Genomic DNA, 18592 nt, shown 5'->3' on the forward strand with positions numbered 1-18592 from the left:
TATACATTTTTTTCAGTGGCATCCACTTTGCTGCTGGGTTTCGTTTAGCATTTCCTTTGTAGTCCTTTTTTTTTGGGTGGAGGATGCTACCCCCACCGTGTTTTCCAAAAATGTGTCTGTGTCGTGGACGTGTGGGCTGATTTATGGCCTGGAATCCAATGCGTGCTTGCTCCGCCCTGTTATCTCGTCACCAGTGTGATGTTCCTACTCCCGGTGTTGCCGGCGGAGAGAAGAAGCATCGTAGGCCCAGCTGATGGAGTGCAGGAGCAAACAAAGGACACGACACGCCAGTGTTCACTCAGCCTGGAACTGCCTGCCTTCTGGCAGGGCAGGCCCTTTATTTCTAGTGCACCTCACGTCACGTGAGGCGGATCTAACGGAGCCTTGAAGGGAGTGTATTATGCAAGAACTCCTCAAACAACAGACCAGGTCCATATGTCGATAGTCCAAGTGGCACAGAATCACACTGCTATTCAATCCTTGGCCTGAGCTTCAAAAAAAGAGGAAGTCTGCATCATAGCGAGTAGACCAGTGCCTCTCTCTAATTACTAGATGGCCCAGACAGATACCAGCTCCCCCAATTGGAGAGCTGTAGTATAACACAAGTGTGCAATCTGTAATGCTTACAATCAATACAGCTGCCTTACCTGAAATTACTCACAGATGACCACTGAAGTGCAGAAAAGAAATTTTGCACCAGGATAGCAAGATACGATTGGTCTCCAATTCTATACACAACACAACACGATGAAACAACATGATGCCTCCATGTATACTTAGTATAGAGCAATGCTGAATACTGCACAGCAATTTATAGATACAAAAGTACCTCCAGCACCCAGAGAGAATCATGGGTGTGGCAGTTCTTTACCACCTTTGGGGGTGTACCAAAGGCTAAGGATACCAAGGTGAAGCACTGAGCGCAACGTTGTACTCAGCCATGGACAACCTGGGCAGTACTCCTAACGGACCACCTCCATGCATCGCCACACCAAATACAACCACCGGGATGCTCTCAGAAAGGCTGTTCCTTTCTCTGGAAGTAGTACGCTGTGTTCCTCTACCTCATCTTTCTCAACCAATACTGCCACCACACAGGCTACTTCAGTGGAGCAGAAGATCCCACCAGCTACCTTGCAAGCCATAAAAGAGGCTGTTGATCCATTTCTTTCCAAGGCAACAGTGCTCTGTATATACTGCAACACACCACTCTGCAGGGGGAACAGTTTCAAAGTGCTTTCTAGGCTGCAATCATGGAGCATGAAAAACACTGCCCCTTACCTTAAATTTCAGGCACCGAGAACATCTTCCCCTGTCCACCTGCCACTCTGTATCTGTTATTGGTGCCCCTTCCCTCATTTCCCTCACCCACCTTACTCCCTCGCCTCTCCTGAAAAAAAAGAAAGAAAAACAAAATAAATAAAACCAGAAAAAAAGATACCTTTTGAGCCAACTTGCACAGTTAAAAAATAGAACACACATTTTTTATAGATTTCCATTTTTGAATACAGTAGTGACACTCAATAAGATTCTACAACATGTCCATTACAATGCTTTATTATGCCAATGGAAAAAACTGACTATTTTATAGCAGCGAAAAAAGAAAAAAGGAAAGAAACTATTTCCTGTCACAAATAGTTTTCCCTGGCATACAATAATGACCATAATCCATGCACCTTCATAACTCTCCACGGTCTCTGCAGTCCCCTGTCCATGCCAGGCATCATTAAAATACTCAAATGGCAAATGCACACCCTCACACAGGACAGCCCTTCTACCCTTTTTTATTTTATGTTTCTAACACTCCCTGCAGAGATACGATTCATGGGCTTGAGGCCAAGAATACGTCTTTCAGCCCTATTCTGGATTAGCTGGAGGTGGTGTAGGAAACAAAGGGGGAGATTGAGGAAGAGGCTGTTGCAGTAGTCCAGCCTAGAACCCTGGCAAACACTGCAAGTAGAGCGTGAGGAGGTGGAGAAGAAACAGCCCAGTTGAAGCTGTGAAGGGTGGTTAATGACGGAAGAGGTCAGCCAGTCCAGTGCCTGGTCCTTAATCGCAAAGGTATCATGGAACCGTTTATGATATGATATGATATGGCATTTATAATGCGCCTATACACAAGTGTTTCAAGGTGCGACGAGGCAAGGGGGGGAAACAAAGGGAGGGCAGACAACGATCCTACTAGGCCAGGTGTCATACAGATCGCGCAAGTGCATGGTTAGGGGGGGAAAGGAAAACTGCATGGGAAGGGGGGAAAGGAAAAGTGCGCAGGGGGAGGGGAGAGGGGAAAGTGCAGTACATGGGAAGTGGAATAACAAGACACATAAAACAGCCAGCTAGTGGCAAGTGCAAGGAAGTGCAGACGTAAGTGCTGGCGGGGGGACTGAAGGGATACAGAAAAACAGTCCCCAAGTACATGGGTTGCCAGGGAGGCAGTGCAGGTGGGTAATTGACAGGGCCTGGGCCAGAAATCTGAAGGGTGGCCAGGTTACAAGTGCAATTTCAGTCAGGAATTCAGCAAGAGAGGGGAGGAGAGAAAGCAGAAGCAAAGAGGAAGGTTTTGAGGTGTTTCTGGAACCGGAGATGGTTCTCCTCGAGTTTCAGGGAGGCAGGAAGGCTGTTCCAGAGAGAGGCCCCTGCCGAAGAGAGTGATCTGCCACCAACTCGTTGCTTGGAGAAGCGACTGACCCTAAGGGAGTTGGAGGCAGATGAGTGAAGAGCTCGAGAGGGAAGATATTTAGGAAGAGAGAGTTGAAGGTAGTGCAGCCCCAGACCCCAGAAGACCTTGTGTACAATGCAGAGGGTTTTGAACTTAATCCTCGCAGCCACTGGGAGCAAGTGCAGAGATTTCAGTCCTGGAGAGATACAATCCCTGGGCTTGAGGCCAAGGACAAGTCTCACAGTCCTGTTCTGGATAAGTTGCAGAGGGCGGAGAGTGGAGGCAGGCAGATTTAGATAGAGACTGTTACAGTAGTCCAGCTTGGAGAGGACCAGGGCTCTGGAGACAGTGAGCTTCTGGGGGAAGGAGAGGAAAGGAAGAATACCTCTAAGGAGGTGCAGCTGGTGGTGTGACTTCTTAGAGACGTCGGAGATGTGAGGGGAGAAGGAGAGTGCAGAGTCAAAGATGACCCAGAGGTTTTTAGCCTTGCAGGTGGGAGGAGGCCAGAGGGCTGCAGGGAAGGAGGGAGTGGGTGTGCCAATGAGTAGAATCTCAGTTTTACTGGCATTAAGGCAGAGGTCGTTGGCTGCACACCATTCCTGGATGGCAGACAGACAGTCAGAGATTAGGGAAGGAGAGGAGGAGGCCGAGGGTAGCCTGAAAATGAGCTGGGTATCATCCACGTAGCACTGAAAGTTGGGAGAGAGAGTGGCGATGTGGTGGGCAAGGAGTGCCAGGTATTGGTTGAACAACCAGGGAGAGAGGTTAGACCCCTGGGGGACGCCACAGATAGAGAAAAAGATGTCGGAGAGGAAGGACCCAAGTTGGACCTGGGAGGGTCCGTCGGAGAGGAAAGAAGTCAACCACGCCAGAGCCTGACCAGTGATACCCAGGTTATCAAGGAGATGGTTGAGCAGGACGGCATGGTTGACAGTGTCAAAGGCAGAAGAGAAATCAAGCAAGATAAGAACGCAAGGGGTGTTAGAGTCAAGATTGGTGAGAAGGTCTTCACGGATGTTCAGGAGAGCAGTTTCTGTGCTTCTGGCAGCTCTGAAGCCAGACTGATGGTCACGAAGACAACCAACAGATTCAGTGTGGAGATTGAGCTGGGAGATGGCCAGTTTCTCCAGGAGCTTTCCCAGGAAGGGAGTGATGGAGATTGGGCGATAGTTAGCTGGGCAGGAGGGGTCAGCGGAGGGTTTCTTAAGTAGAGGGTGCACAAAGGTGTGCTTCAGGGGGGAAGGGAAGACTCCAATGACGAAGGAGTGATTGCAGAAATCCATCAGGGCAGGAGCCAGGGAGTCGATGTGATCCTTGATAGTTTTGGAGGAACAGGGGTGAACCTGTTTTGACGAGACTTTCATAGATCGGACTTGTCTAGAAACATCGTCTGGAGAGAAAAGGGGAAAGGCCGAGAAGGAGGGAGGAGAGGTGGCTGCAGAAGGGCCAGAGGAAGAGCAGGGAATAGCGGGAGGGGGCAGAGAGGAGGAGAGTGAGGACAGGATGTCCTGAGTTTTTGAAATGAAGTGAGAAGCCAGTGCCGTGCAGAGGGCCTGGGAAGCGACAGGAGAGGTAAAGACTGCGGCAGGATTGGCCAGTTCCTTGCATATTTTAAAGAGTTCAGCCGAGTTGTTAGATGCTGCTGAGACGTGGGCTTGGATATGAGCTCTCTTCTTGGTGAGGACAGAGAGCCGGTATTGCCTTTGCAGCAGGCGGCAGGCCAGTTTGTCAGAGGATGAACTTGAAGCACGCCATTTCCTCTCGGCAGCCCTACACTTATGTTTTAGGGTGACGAGGTCTGAGTCATACCAGGAGTTATACTTGGCTTTGGGCTTCAGGCAGATTCTCATGACAGGGGCAAGGATATTGAGAGTATCAGATATAGAAGAGTTGAGCATGGAGAGGGCTGTGTCAGGGTGAGAGTGAGCCAGGGGGGGAGGAGGTGGTGAGAAGGTGGCGGCAAAAGCCTCAGCTAACACGCACTTCATGGGTCGGGTGACGAGAAGGTGGGTGGCAGTGATGGAGGTGGCTTGGCCTTCGGGGTTGGGAGGGTGAGGTGGGAGGATAGAAGAAAGTGATCACTCCAGGAGAGAGGAATGGAGAGAGGGACAGAGAGGGGAAGGTCTGAAGAGATCAGAACATTGAGAGTGTTCCCTACAGAATGAGTTGGGCTAGAGGGTAGAATGGTGAGTGAGAGAGAGTTGCAGAGGTCGCGAAAGAGTTCAGAGGGGGGGCAGGAGGCATCCAGGTGGATGTTGAAGTCTTCAAGAAGGAGGAGTTGAGTGGTTGAGGCCAGGAGTGAGGAGGAGAGGTCTGCCCACTCAGAGAGGAAGGAGGAAATCTGCCCAGGTGGCCGATAGATAGTAGCTACAGTAAGGGAATGGCTAGGCGAGAGAGAGAGCCTGCAGACGAGGCATTCAAAAGAGGAGTAGGCCTGCGTAGGAATGACAGAATCCACTCAGGGAAGATAAGGGCTATGCCACCACCAGAGCGGTTGGGCCTGGGCTCAGAGAGGATCTTGTAGCCATCAGGTAGGAGTATGTCAAAGCTGGTGACAGAGCTGGCCGTAAACCATGTCTCGGTGAGACCGAGGACATCAAGGTCAAGTTCTTCAAGAAGGCAGCAGATATCAGAGGAGTGTTTGACAGCGGAGCGGGAGTTAAGAGTGGCAATGTGGAGAAGGTTGCCCTCCTCGAAGGACTTCCGGGGAGGGGTACAGATCAGAGGTACGCCCTGCAGAAGTGTAGAGAGTGCCCGAGAGGGGGCAGAGAGGGAGGGGGAAGGCAAGGTAGCCAAGGAAAGGGGGAGGGGACAGCAGGAGAAGAAAGGAAGTTGATGAGGCACGGAAAGCGTCTATCAAAGAGATGAAGGTTGGCCTGAGGGCCTTGCACCAGGACGGTCCCATTAGAGTAGGCATTAATGATGACCTTAGAGGATAGGAAGGAGGCCAGGAGTGCATCCCAACGGGTACCACCATTAATGGGAGAAGAGGAGAAAGGAGAGAGAACAGAGACCATATGAGGGGTCCATAGATCTGGTGAAGGAATGACAAAGAGGATGTCGGCGAGAGTTTCCTTGGAGGAGGCACTGGTGTAGGTGTCGGCGATAGGGAGGCCTGGTTGGAGACCAGGGTGTCATTTTTAAACTTTTTCCTACCAGACTTAGTGAGGAGAGCAGGATAGTCAATAGAGAAACAGTTTGAAAAGATAGGGGAGACAGAGAGCACCATAGAGTAGGTGGGAGAGGAGGGGGGGTCAAAGGGGTAGACAGACAAGGCAAGTGCGCAGCAGAGTGGGACAAGACGACGGCACTTAGGAGGTGAGCGTAAGAAAGGCACCGGACATTCTAAGACAGGAAAGAGGACATACCTAAAATAGAGAATCCTAAAGAGGGAGAAAAAGGCATAGGTTTCACAATGCATTTATAGTGGTGGTGGTACCGATACAAGCAATTTAACGCCACTTAAATTTGAGAATCCTAAAGAGGGAGAAAAAGGCCTAGGTTTCACAATGCAGTTATAGTGGTGGTACCGATACTTTAAAAAAGATATAATGGTTGACTGTGTCAAAGGCGAAGCAAGATTGACAATCACTATCGTCAATTGTACTACAATCATAAATACCATATACACTTCAATGATATAATTCCACCACTGCATTTTCAGCCAATCTACAATATTTCAATTTCAAAGTTTAACCCTCCAGAGCCCATTCTTACTTCATCTGTCAACTGTTTACAACTTTCCAAGGACTACTTTCAGCTCGGTCAACCGCGGACGGTTCCCCTAAAGGGTACCCCCACTACTTTTAGTCATTTATAATCTGTCACCCCAGCAGACAGAATCTTCCAGGAGACCCGAGGGGCCACCACCACCACAACCACAAAGTGACAGGCCTGGACAGGGCAACAGCCTCGTTGATGTGGCCGAGGATAATAAGTAACAGTAAGAGCAGGTTAAGGAAGCACCTACTTCTAGTGCCCAGAGTGAGTCATGGGTGTAGTGGTTTTTTTTACCACCGTTGGGGGAGTACCAAAGGCTCAGGCTGCCCAGGTGAAATGCATTCAGTGCAGGATTGTACTTACGCATGAACAACCTGAGCAGTACTCCTTTGGCACCCCCTCCATGTGCTGCCACACCAAATCCAACCACTCGGTGCTCTGAAAAACTCTGTTTATTTGTCAGGGAGAAGCAGTTAACTTCCTGTACCCCATCTTCCTCAACCACTTCTGACACCGCACAAGGTACTCCTGTGGAGCAGAGGATACCGCCAGCTCCCTCGCAGCCCATACAGGAAGCTGTCCATTTTATGTCATGGAGTTTCCAGGACAGTTATTCAATAAAGGCAGCCTGGGCAGTCAGATCCCATTTCATTCCCATGTAACATAGATGTCTACAAGGGATTCTCGACAAATGTTGCACTTGTACTGGTGTTTTCTGTTGACAATTGGAACCCATCCTCAATGGCTGAACCAGACCCCCCTAATTGGTTGATTCTAGAATATTTTGTGGCTGACAAAACAAGATTTCCAATTAATAGATGTTATCCTATCTAGTACAAAATGTTCACTTGCCCCTGCGCTGTCTAAGACAGAGGGTATGCTTCCTGTTACCTTTCACAGGTGAATACAGCATTGCATTGAGAAATTTACCAGGTACTTACAGTGCACACTAAGCCTGGCTGTCAGTCGTAAAAGCCACAATATAATATTGCTTTGGGTTTAGCTATCAGCAGTCTATTATGGCTGTTTGAAACCAAAGCACCAGGCATCACCAGAACTTCTCCAGCATTGGATCTTTCATGGATTCACATGCTCATTGAATATTCTCTGTTGTCAGGCTGGGAATCCTCTGTAATATTAAAGCAGTTTTACTTTGAAGCTTAAAATTGTCTGTAACTTACATAGCCTATTACTGTCACTTTGAGTCATACTGCCCCAGCCAAGCACATTAGTCCTCCTTAGCCCCTGGTGGCCATCTTCAGCATGTTTAGAGTTGAGAGTCCTCATTTTTTTGCTCTTTGAAATCTTGATGTTTTGTCCTATTTTTGAAAACTTTTAGGGTGTGGAGTACGCACATTGCAGTAATTTCTTTGTGCCCTTGAGGTTGTTCACAGCCTGCATTTTGAGGCTGGTCTGGCTTCTGTTGTCACACAGCCGGTCAGATTTTTCCCGCCGTTGGTCAGTGAATTTGGTTTCCAACACTGGATATTGCTACTTAGTGTGGCTATGGTCGCTCCCTTGTATTGCCAGTTTTTGCCCTGATGAAGGGCTGGAAGTCTGAAATGCATTGGCTTCTGGCATCTGCCAGTACTTTTTATCAAATAGATATTTTTTGTTTACTCTTTTGAATGAAATGACTTAATTTCGTTATTCACATTGCTTAAGATGAATTGTTGTAGAAGTAACATATTAGCATTTGCTAATTCGGGGAGTGCAGCCCTCACCGTGTGCCCTGGGCCTTGTTCTTCATGTTCAGTTTTCTGTTGATGCCATGTGCGGAGACATAATTGCAGGGTTTGCACCCCGCTATAATATTAAGAATGACTTAAATGAGAATTTTATTTATACACAACAGAAGTGGCACCTACTCACTTTGATTTCCTTTAGGTCCCCGGATACTAACAATACAGATGAGTTTAATGACCTGGTCCCAGCAGATGGTGAGCCTGCAGTCCTACCTTTGCATGATTCACCACCATATGAAATAGGCTTCTTCCACACACTCATGACACACTCATGACACGTGCAGCTAAGCTGTTCGACCTCGTTCCTGACGAACATAGGAAGTAAACGTTTCCTTTTCCAGAGTCGTGAAGCCTCTAGAAAATCAGTTGTCATAACTCCCATGCTAGAAGACATCCGGGAAGATGGATTATTTGTCATGAAGAACTCTTTTTCATCTCCTCCTTAAAAGGAACGCCCGAAGAAGAAGTATAACATGCTGGATACAAACCCTTAATTCCTACCACCCAGCCCCTGCCAGACTTGGTGGTATCAGCAGCTGCCAAAAAGAGATCCACCAACCCTTTTCCCCCCATGCATGGTGCCGCCGGACAAATTGGGTAAATAACTCAACGTCTTCAGCAAGAGGGTTAATTCCATGGCCGCTGCCAACATCAAAGCAGACAACTCAATGGCGATCCTTTTTTTTCTTCTACCCAATGACAAGAGGGAGGAAGCTTTGGCACTGTTGCACGAAGAAGCCGCTTCAGACAATGACATCACAGTCGCATTGGACTTCGCCGAGAATGGCCTTTGCCACAGATGGAAAACAGAGCAGTACTAAGATACCAAGGTTGGCTAAAGGAGACCAATGTTAGAACAGAGGTGCAGTCTAAAGTAGTCGATATGCCGTCTCATTGGGTTGACCTTTTTGGAAAGAAAGTGGACAAAAGCCTGCAGACCATGGGGATACTGATAATGCCCATTCCGTGGGCACCCTGGAGCAATGCCGGCAGTCCTTTCGGTCTGGTAGGGGAAGGTTCACAAGGACCTCCAGAGAATACAGGACATCCTATCGCCAACAAAAGTCTTGCAGGTCACAAGGAGCTTACAAGGGGAGGTTGCAGACGTACAGAGGAACCCAGCAGCTGCGCCACGCTTCCTCAACAACACAGTCCGCTAAGCAGGCCTGACCAGCTCCGGGACCCGGAACCCCACTTGAGCACAAAAGTGGGAGGTTGGTTGTCAAACTTTGTCAATCAGTGGGAAAACATCTCCACTGACAAGTGGGTGCTCAACATCTTTCGGCAGCGTCAAACCCTCGAGTTCATAAAAAATGGCCCTCCATTCCTAGCATAAAGAAAAAGGAACAGCACTTGCCCCATCTCCTACATGAAGTTCAGTCCCTTTTTAAAAAGGGAGCTATAGAAGTTGTACCATCTCACCTCCTGGGGTCCAGGATTCCGGGGGGTGCTCCAGATACTTCCGGGTGAGGAAAAAGTCCTGAGGATGCAGGTTCTTACTGGGCCTCAGACAACTCAACAAGTTCCTAAAATCACAAAGATGTTGCATGGTCACTCCAACACATTCTCGACCAGCTGGAACAGGTAAGCTTCCTTTCCTCTCTGGACTTGGAGGATGCTTATTTCCACATTCGCATACACCAAAACACAGACACTTCCTATGGTTTGTTGTGCAAGGCAAGCATTGTCAATTCAAGGCACTGCCCTTTGCTCTAAAATCAGCTCTATGAGCATTCATGAAATGCCCATCTCCAGTGGTGGCTGCGATGAATCCTACTGATCCCTCACTGACCCCTGCCTAAAGTCTCTTCCCAGGTTGCCAAGGGAAGGCACACACCTCCTGAACCTGACCTTGGGGGTTGTGTACTGCGGTAGGATCGCCTGGGAGGAGACAGGGCCCAGGGAGGTGAAGGGATCCCATGGGATGAGACGCAGTGTTCTCCTTTCAAAGGGAGTAACCTTTTGTATATACCAAATCATACTATGGCTTACTGGCATTATAATGTGTCTGGCCCCCATATTGAGTTTAGAAATATGGGAAAGGTGGGTGTAACATCTTTAGGTTCCCCAATTAAGGAGGAACCCGTTAAACCTGATATGATATTTTATTTGTATCGCGCTCATACACAAGTGTTTCAGAGCGCAACGAGGCAAGGGAGGGGAAACAGAGGAGGACAAAACAACGATCTTACTAGCCCAGTGACATTGAGAATGTGCAAGTGCAGAGGGGGGGGGGGAGTGTGAGGGGTGCGGGGGAGTGGAAAGTGCTGAACACGTGAAAGAACGACAAATGGTTGTGCGGCCAGCAGGTTGTAATTGCAAGAATAAGGTGTAGACAACAGGTGTCTGATAAGTGCTGGAAGGGGACTGTAGGGTTTCAGATACAGACCCAAGTGCATGGGTTGCCAGGAGGCAGTGCGGGTGTGCGGCTGGGAGGGCAGGGATCTGGGCCGAAATAGAGGGTAACCAGGTGCTCAGTGCCAAACAGACAGATTAGAAGAGGAGAGGAAGAGCGGAGGCAGAAGCAAAGAGGAAGGTCTGGAGGTGCTCCCGGAACCAAAGATGGTTCTCCTCAAGTTTCAGAGAGGCAGGGAGGCTGTTCCAGAAGAGGAAAGGGATCTACCCCCAACGTGTTGCTTGGAGAAGCAACTGACTCTGAGGGAGTTGGAGGTGAAGGAGCGAAGAGCTCGAGTAGGAATGTATTTACAAAGGGAGAGTTGAAGGTATTGTGGACCCATTGTGGACCCAGGCACCAGAAAGCCTTGTGGACAATGCAAAGTGTCTTGAATGTAATCCTTGAAGCCACTGGGAGCCAATGAAAAGATTTCAGGGCTGGAGAGATACGATCCCAGGGCTTGAGGCCAAGGACAAGTCTTGCAGTCCTGTTCTGGATGAGCTGCAGAGGACGGAGAGGGGTTGCAGGCAGATTTAGAAAGAGGCTGTTGCAATAGTCCAGCCTAGAGGGAACCAGAGCTCTAGAGACTGTGAGCTTCTGGGGGAAGGAGAGGAGAGGAAAAATACCTCTGAGGAGGTGCAGTTGGTAGTTGGACTTTTTTTGAGTCGTCAAAGATGTGAGGAGAGAAGAAAAGCGTGGAGTCAAGATGACCCCGAAGTTCTTAGCCTTGCAAGTGGGAGCAGGGAGAGGGCCAAGGGAGGTCAAATGTGGTCAAACATCCCTTTTACTCCCAAAGGCATGGAGAAAGGAAATCTGTAAATGGTGGAATGGGTAGCAGCAGAAGTGCTTGCTGAGCAGGTGGAGGTGGCAGAAGAAGGCACGTTGTTGGCAGAAGCCACAGACGTGGGAGGAAAGAAAGGACGCTGGGCGTAAACAATCATTTATTCCAGTTTCCAATCGTGAGTTGGTCCTTCTCCTCCAAAGTCTGGATTGCAGAGGTTGCGCAGCGGGAAGCGTGAAGGCTGAAAGCTTTCCGCCATCTGAACCTGATTGCAGAGCTCCCGCAGTGGGAAGCGTGTAGCAAACCGTGCCTGGAGGCTGGCGTGCTCCAGGGTTTCTTGGTGAGCTGAAATCTGCATGCCTGTGTGGTGGAACCAAAGGGAGCTTGCAGAGAGAAATGCGCCCGCTTGAGAAAGCACCTGTTATAGAAGCCCTGCAGCCTGTGATGGAGGCCAAGGAGTGTTTCCCTGCGTTCCCAGACCCTCAGGCAGTGCAGGCGGGCAACTGTAACCAATTGCACTTCACTTGTGAAGGCGTGAAATTGACTAAAGCTGACGGCAGCGTGTCAGACAATAGAGTGCAACAAATGTAGCACTTGCGTATAAGTGAATACGATATGGAAGGAAGTTTTAAATGTTACAAGTTATAAAAACAGCTTTAACAACTTTTATAATGGTCACGTTTACTTAAAAGTGACTTTAACCCAAAGACCAAGCCTCAGTAAAGCCCTAAAAACATTGTATCTTGTAAAACCAAGTGTTACACTTCAATAAGGTGAACAGAATAGAATAAACAAGCATTACATTAAGTCAAGAGGTGCACAAACATTAGCCTAATCCAAAAGAGACTAAAATCAAGGTTCCTTTGGCAATAATTGTTGCTACCACCGGAGAAGGGGCTAATATAACATCTTTAAAGGTAGAGTCTGTTAATTAATGACTATGGTGTGGAAGAAACAGCTATTGGTCATGAACTCACATTGCCAAAGCCAGTAGAGGTTGAATTGAAAGTATGTGGTTGGTGGCTGTACAAAAGACAAGATTGGTTGAAAAGCAGCCCTAGAAGAATGTTGATGTTAAGAGGAGACCGAGACGGTGCTTGTCTAGCAGAGTTAGAAGGGCATTGGTAGAAATCTTGACTTTTGGCTATAACGCTGTGAATTAATAATGTTTAAAGCTGTTTGAAGTGGAAGACGTGTTAACCTTTGGAAGTGTCAGTGGAACTGAAACTTCAAAAGCAGAGGGGTGGAAGCTGTGTGATGTTTATCTGAATGAGTTAGGCCTGGCAGGAGAGTGGACCAGGCAGAAGAAGAGGTATAAGACCGGGAATGGGTCACCCCAGTAGAAGTATAATTTGGTGTCTTTCATGGTGTCAAGTCAAGAGCACTGTGAGGAGAGCCTTATGTTTCATGGTGCCAATAGAAAACCCTGTGAAAGGAGTAATAGAGAAAGTTTGCATGTTTTGTTGTGCCAAGAGAAAAGCACTGTGAGGAGGGCCTTGTATTTCATTGTGACAAGAGAAACGCACTGTGAGATGAGCCTTGTGTTTCATGATGCCAAGAGAAAAGCACTGTGAAAAGAGCCGGAGAGGAAGTTGGTGTGTTTCATGGTGCCAAGGAGGAAACACTGTGATATTTTTTGAGTCAAGAACTTAAGGAACTATACTTCCTGGAGGACAAGGATCTTTTCTAGGTAGAACTGTGAAGTGTTGGAAGTTTTTTCCTCAAATAAACAGACTTTATCAAGCACTGTGTTGGAACCCTGTTTCAACCTTGGATTTCCTTGTTGTTTTGTGTTGGACCTGACGTTTATTTAAAACCTGGGGAAGTGGAATTTGCTCAGGTTACGAATCCAAAATTTGAAGGTGTTACAAATATAAGTGTTTATCTTACGAATTGCCATATACTTGCTTGTTTATGTTGAAGCATAAGTGAGAGGGACAGAAATGTTATGTAAGAGGGTTTTTCCTTAGTTTATATAGGCATGGAAATCCTTGTTAGAGTAAGGCAAGTGGTGTGTTGGATTTACTTTTTAGTTTCATAAAATGGCACTGTTTGAAAAACCTGCTAAAATGTGTCCGCCTCACATTTCTGACCCCTGACATGGCCCATCTCCACCATGTAGGCATTTACGTTTACCCTTACCTGGACAATTGGTTGGTGTTTGCCCAATTCCTCCTGCTAGCTAACCAGCACACTGAGGAAACCATGTGGAGCCTAACTTCTCTGGGATTCCCCATCAACTTTCCGAAGTCCTGCGTATCGCCCACTAAGAATGCGCTGTTCCTGAGTTCACAACTGAAAACCCTGTCATGTCTAGTTACCTCCTCGGAAGAGAGGGTCAACGCAATACTTTGCAAGATTCAGCAACTGTCCACATTGAAGGTGACAACAATATGATCCATCAAATCCCTGCTCGGAAATGATGTCCTCCTGCATCCCTTTGGTTCCATACTGCAGGCTTTACATGAGACTGCTCCAGGAGTTTCTAGATGCTCAATGGTGGCAAGTGTTGGGTTCCTCAAAATGACAAAATTGCCCTAACACTGGCATTCCGTCAACCTCTCCATTAGTGTAATCATCGCAAGTTCCTCATGCAGGGGGCTCCGTTTCGCCTTCCGGTGCACCATGCCACAGAAACCACTGATATCTCCCTAGAAGGATGGGGAGCCCACACATGCCTGCACCACGCCAGATGAGTGTGGCAGCCCGAAGACAAAGCCCTACACATAAATGTCTTGGAACTGAGAGCAGTGTTCTGGGCCCTCAAATTCTTCAATCCGCAACTCTGGAATGAAGTGGCTCGCATCTTCACCGAGAACATGACCACCATGTTTTATATCTGGCAGCAGGGTGGTACCCGCTCCCCGATACTGTCAAAGGAAGCTCAAGAACTATGGAACTGGGCAATATCACAGAACATGTTTCTCCTCCCTTTTCATCTGCGAGGGATCCACAACACCATTTCAGATTCCCTCAACAGGGAGCTACGATCTTGCCATGAATGGGAGCTCCTACAGAACCAAGTTTTTCTCCTCTTCTCCCAGTGGGGTTACCTAGAGATCGACTTGTTCGTTACAGCAGAAAACTCAAAGTGATCCCAGTTTTCCAGGCAATACCCTCAAGTGGGGAGTCTTGGGAACGCCTTTCCCATTCCTTGGGAATGCCTGTTCCTCTGTGCTACCTCAAGTGCGAAACACACTCAAATGGAGCTGCTGCAAGATGATCTTAATCACCATGACATGGACATGCCAGATCTGGTACTCCGATCTCCTTCACCTGCCAGTGACCCCTTGCGTCATGCTACCTCCTCTGTCAGATCTACTATCCAGAGATAAGGGATCATTGCTGCACCATCCCTGATGTTGACGGCTTGGCTCTTGGATCCCTAGAACTCTGGCACTTCACATTGCCACTGGAATGAAGAAAAATTCTGTTCAAGGCTGGAGCACCTTCTACCCTGTCGTTCTATACACACAAATGGAAACCGTTTACCATATAGTGTCAGCCTAAACAAATAAACCCTCTATGGATCAAAGCGGTGCAAATCTTGGCATATCTTCTATCCTTGGCAAAAGCAGGACTCGCGCATGCCTCTATTAAGGTACATTTGGCATCCACTTTTCACTACAATCACACTACAGGTCAACCTTTGCTATGGTCACACAGACTGGTTGAAGAATTCCTCAAGGTTCTGTTCCGGGCATTCCTCCAGTAAAAGCTCCAGCTCCACCATGGGAACTTAATGTGGTTCTCTCCAACATAATGGGCCTGCTGTTTGAACCTCTTCACTGGGCTCAGTTGAAGTTCCTATTATGGAAGACCGCTTTTCTAGTGGCCAGTACATCTGCCAGGCAAGTAGGAGAACTGCAAACTCTTTCCTGCAAAACTCCATACTTAACTTTCACCAATCCAAGGTAGTGCTCCACACAAATCCTTCCTTTATGCTGAAAATTCCCTCATATTTTTGCCAGGATAAACCGTTAATTCTTCCCATTTTCTTTGGTGCCCCCACTTCTCCAGCAGAGCGGGCCTTGCACTTGCTGGATGTTGCTCATGCACTGAAGTTTTATGTCACCCGCACAAAGTAGTTCCAGTAAACCTTGCATCGGGATGTAGCATTCAGACCTTTGAGCAAGGGTAAGGCTCTGGCAGAGTCTTCCATTTCCTGGTGGTTGGCTGGCTGCATCTCACATTGGAAGCAGCTTGCGAACAGACCCCTGCCAGGTAGACGAGGGCACATTCCACCAGAGCCATGACATCTATTACAGCGTTCCTGATTGGTGTCCCCCTGCTCGACTTCTGTAGGGCAGCCACATGGAGGTCTGTCCATACCCTCACAAGGTTCTACTGCATCCATAGGGATTACAGGGAGTCCTGTGTCAGCCAGGCAGTGCTTCAGGACCTTTTCGCTTAAGGTAAGGTTTCCAGGAGTTTCAATTGCTCCTTTTGAGCAAACCACCTCCCACTAGTTGTATGTATGTACTGCTGTATAATCGTTTTCAATGAGCATGTGAATCCAAGAACGATCCAGTGCTGGAGAAGGAACAAGTTACTTACCTGTAACTCCTATTCTCCAGCATTGATATCTTTCATGGATTCACATATGACCCTCCCGCCTACTCCTCTATGGTTTCTTGATTTCTACTGTCACATTACGTGCGCTTCCAAATCTGAAGATGGCCACCAGGGGTGGAGCGAAGGAGGGCTCATGTCATTGGCTGGGGTAGTATGACCCAAATTGACAGCAATAGGCTGGATAAATCACAGGCAGTTTTGAGGTTTAAAGAAAAACTGCTTTAATATTACCAAGGATTCCCAGCCTGACGGGGAATATTCAATGAGCATGGGAATCCATGAAAAATACCAATGTTGGAGAACAGAAGTTACAGGTAAGCAACTTGATCCTTACCTCCCATTGGCCAATTTCACCCTGAGGAAATACCAAAAATGTCTGTCCCCCTGAAACTAGCAAGCTTCTCTAAGGAGACCCTTACTTAGTTCTCCTGACGTTGTTGGGCAAACAAACTAGATGTAAAGCAGAAGCACTTGCTACCTCCAAAATACTCCCAGAGCTAAGGAAAGGAGCAACGCTCAAAGAGAGAGCTGAAACCACACTGAAACAACTCTGTGAGCAGAGAGAGGGGGGGACCCAAGGGTACCACTATTAACAAAGAAGTTCAAGAAAGGGCGAAAAGAGAAAAGACATTGCTCCGGGCAGACAGGAACCGATCTGAGGGGCTTATGCCCCAGGCTCCTCTTAACACACTTCCCCGGACAGGGTTAACAGTGATCCTGAGCAATTACAGAGGCGTGTATGGGCTTCTAAAAAACTCCCAGGGAAACAAGTGCTACCTGCATACCGGGGAGCAAGATACCAAGAAGAAAGAAGCCAGACCTGGGGAAGTGGGCACAGAAAAATCCTGTATTCTTTACTTTGCAACAAGAATAAGAGTAAGAATTAGACTAAAATTACATGCTACCCAAAGAGGAGCAGCTGCCAGAGAGGACTATTCTCTGGTCTAGTAGGTTAAAAGATGGGAGGGAAATAGACACCCCCAAAAAGTATTGAGATGTGTTTCCAAAAAAACACAGGAAGAGGTTCTTGTGGTCTAAAATGGAGCTTATTCATGAGTAACCCTGATTGGATTTTGCCAGGGGATACTAAACAAAGGCCTTTATTCTGCTTGGATGTTCAAAGTATCAGAGTGTTAGTACTATCAAAGAGCAGTGGGGCAAGTGAACACCCTGGTGCTCAATCCCCTGGAAGCGGCACTAGAACATGGTGGGACAACCAGGATCTAGTGCCAGTTGTATGGAGACATAGAGGCCCATGTGACCTAAAATAGCACAAGCGCACAACAGAAGTGCAAGTATCAAGGTCCCTAAAATACGTGTGAACCACAACAAGCCAGGATCTAAAGAATCCTCTCTCTATACATTAATGAATATTCTAAGTATTATAACTACACACTTGGACAAACTAACTGTATAAAATAGCAGTGCAATAAGATGTGGCTTTGTTTGGCTTAGTGGGCAGATTCCAGCTAAAATAAATACTATTCTTTTCCGGCCAAACCCTTTCTTGTTCTTCGGCTCCAGAAAAATATGTTGTCTTCTCATTGAATTCAGTGCAACAACTCAGTGAGGCAAAGATTGTGTGCAGATTGAAAATGTGAAAGGAATAAAACATTGGGGCATGAGTTCGGCAGTAATCCGCTGATGCTACTGGCGAGTTGCCGCCGAACTCATAACACCGCTTCTGCCGCCTGATATCCTGGTGCCACCGGGACATTACAAGGCCCGGCGGCCCCAGGATATCAGGACATAATGAATGGAGGTCTAAGAACCATCTCATGATCTGAGCATTAGAGTACTTCCGTAAAGCTTATTCGGGTGAGGGGAGAATGATCTGTCACCAACCTGAACTTTCTTCCAGTGAGGTAATATTTAAGATGCACCATTGCCCACTTGATTGCCAGGGCTTCCAACTGTACGGTAGTGTAATTATTCTCCCTGTGAAAGAGTTTTCTGCTTGTGTAGAGTACAGGATGTTCTATTCCATCATACTCCTGTTGAAGGACTGCTCCCTGACGTGTTTTAGATGCATCAATCTGCAAAATAAACTCTCTTTTGAAGTCTGGAACATTTGGAACTGGAGCGCTATATAAAATGTTCTTGAGCCCATTAAAGCTTATTTAGTCTTGTGCATCCCACAACAATTGTTGCAGTTGTGCATTCATAAACTCAGTTAGTCTAGCGGCTATAGAAGAATAGTTTGGTATAATTCTTCTATAGTACCCCATCAGTCCTAAAAATGCATGTAGCTCTCTCTTAGTTTTGGGTGGACCTGTTTGCTGTACTGCTTTATTCTTCTCATTTTGGGGCTGGAGTAAACTATTACCCACAAAGAAGACCAATTACCCAATTGCTGATTGGGCTACGTGGCACTTCTTTGGATAGGTGCTTAGTCTTGACTTCAGCATCCCTCTGTCCTCATGCTCCTTGACTTTTCCTCTACTTTCGACACAGTCAATTTCACCATCCTGATCAATTGACTCCGTGAGAACCTGGGCATCCCGGATCAGGCCCTGGAGTGCCTGACCTCTTTCCTCCAGGACCGACCCTCCTAGGTCCAACTTGGGTCCTTTCTCTCCACCACCTCTCTCTCCACATGTGGTGTTCCCCAGGACTCTAATCTCTTACCCTGGCTTCAATCTCTAAATGGTCCCTTTGGCCACCTAATACAACTCTGTCAGTGTTATGCGGATGACATGCAGCTCTCTTTCAGGCTC

This window comes from Ambystoma mexicanum, chromosome 7p, assembly GCF_040938575.1.
Source record: "Ambystoma mexicanum isolate Mex_15411 chromosome 7p, UKY_AmexF1_1, whole genome shotgun sequence".
Taxonomy (NCBI): domain Eukaryota; kingdom Metazoa; phylum Chordata; class Amphibia; order Caudata; family Ambystomatidae; genus Ambystoma; species Ambystoma mexicanum.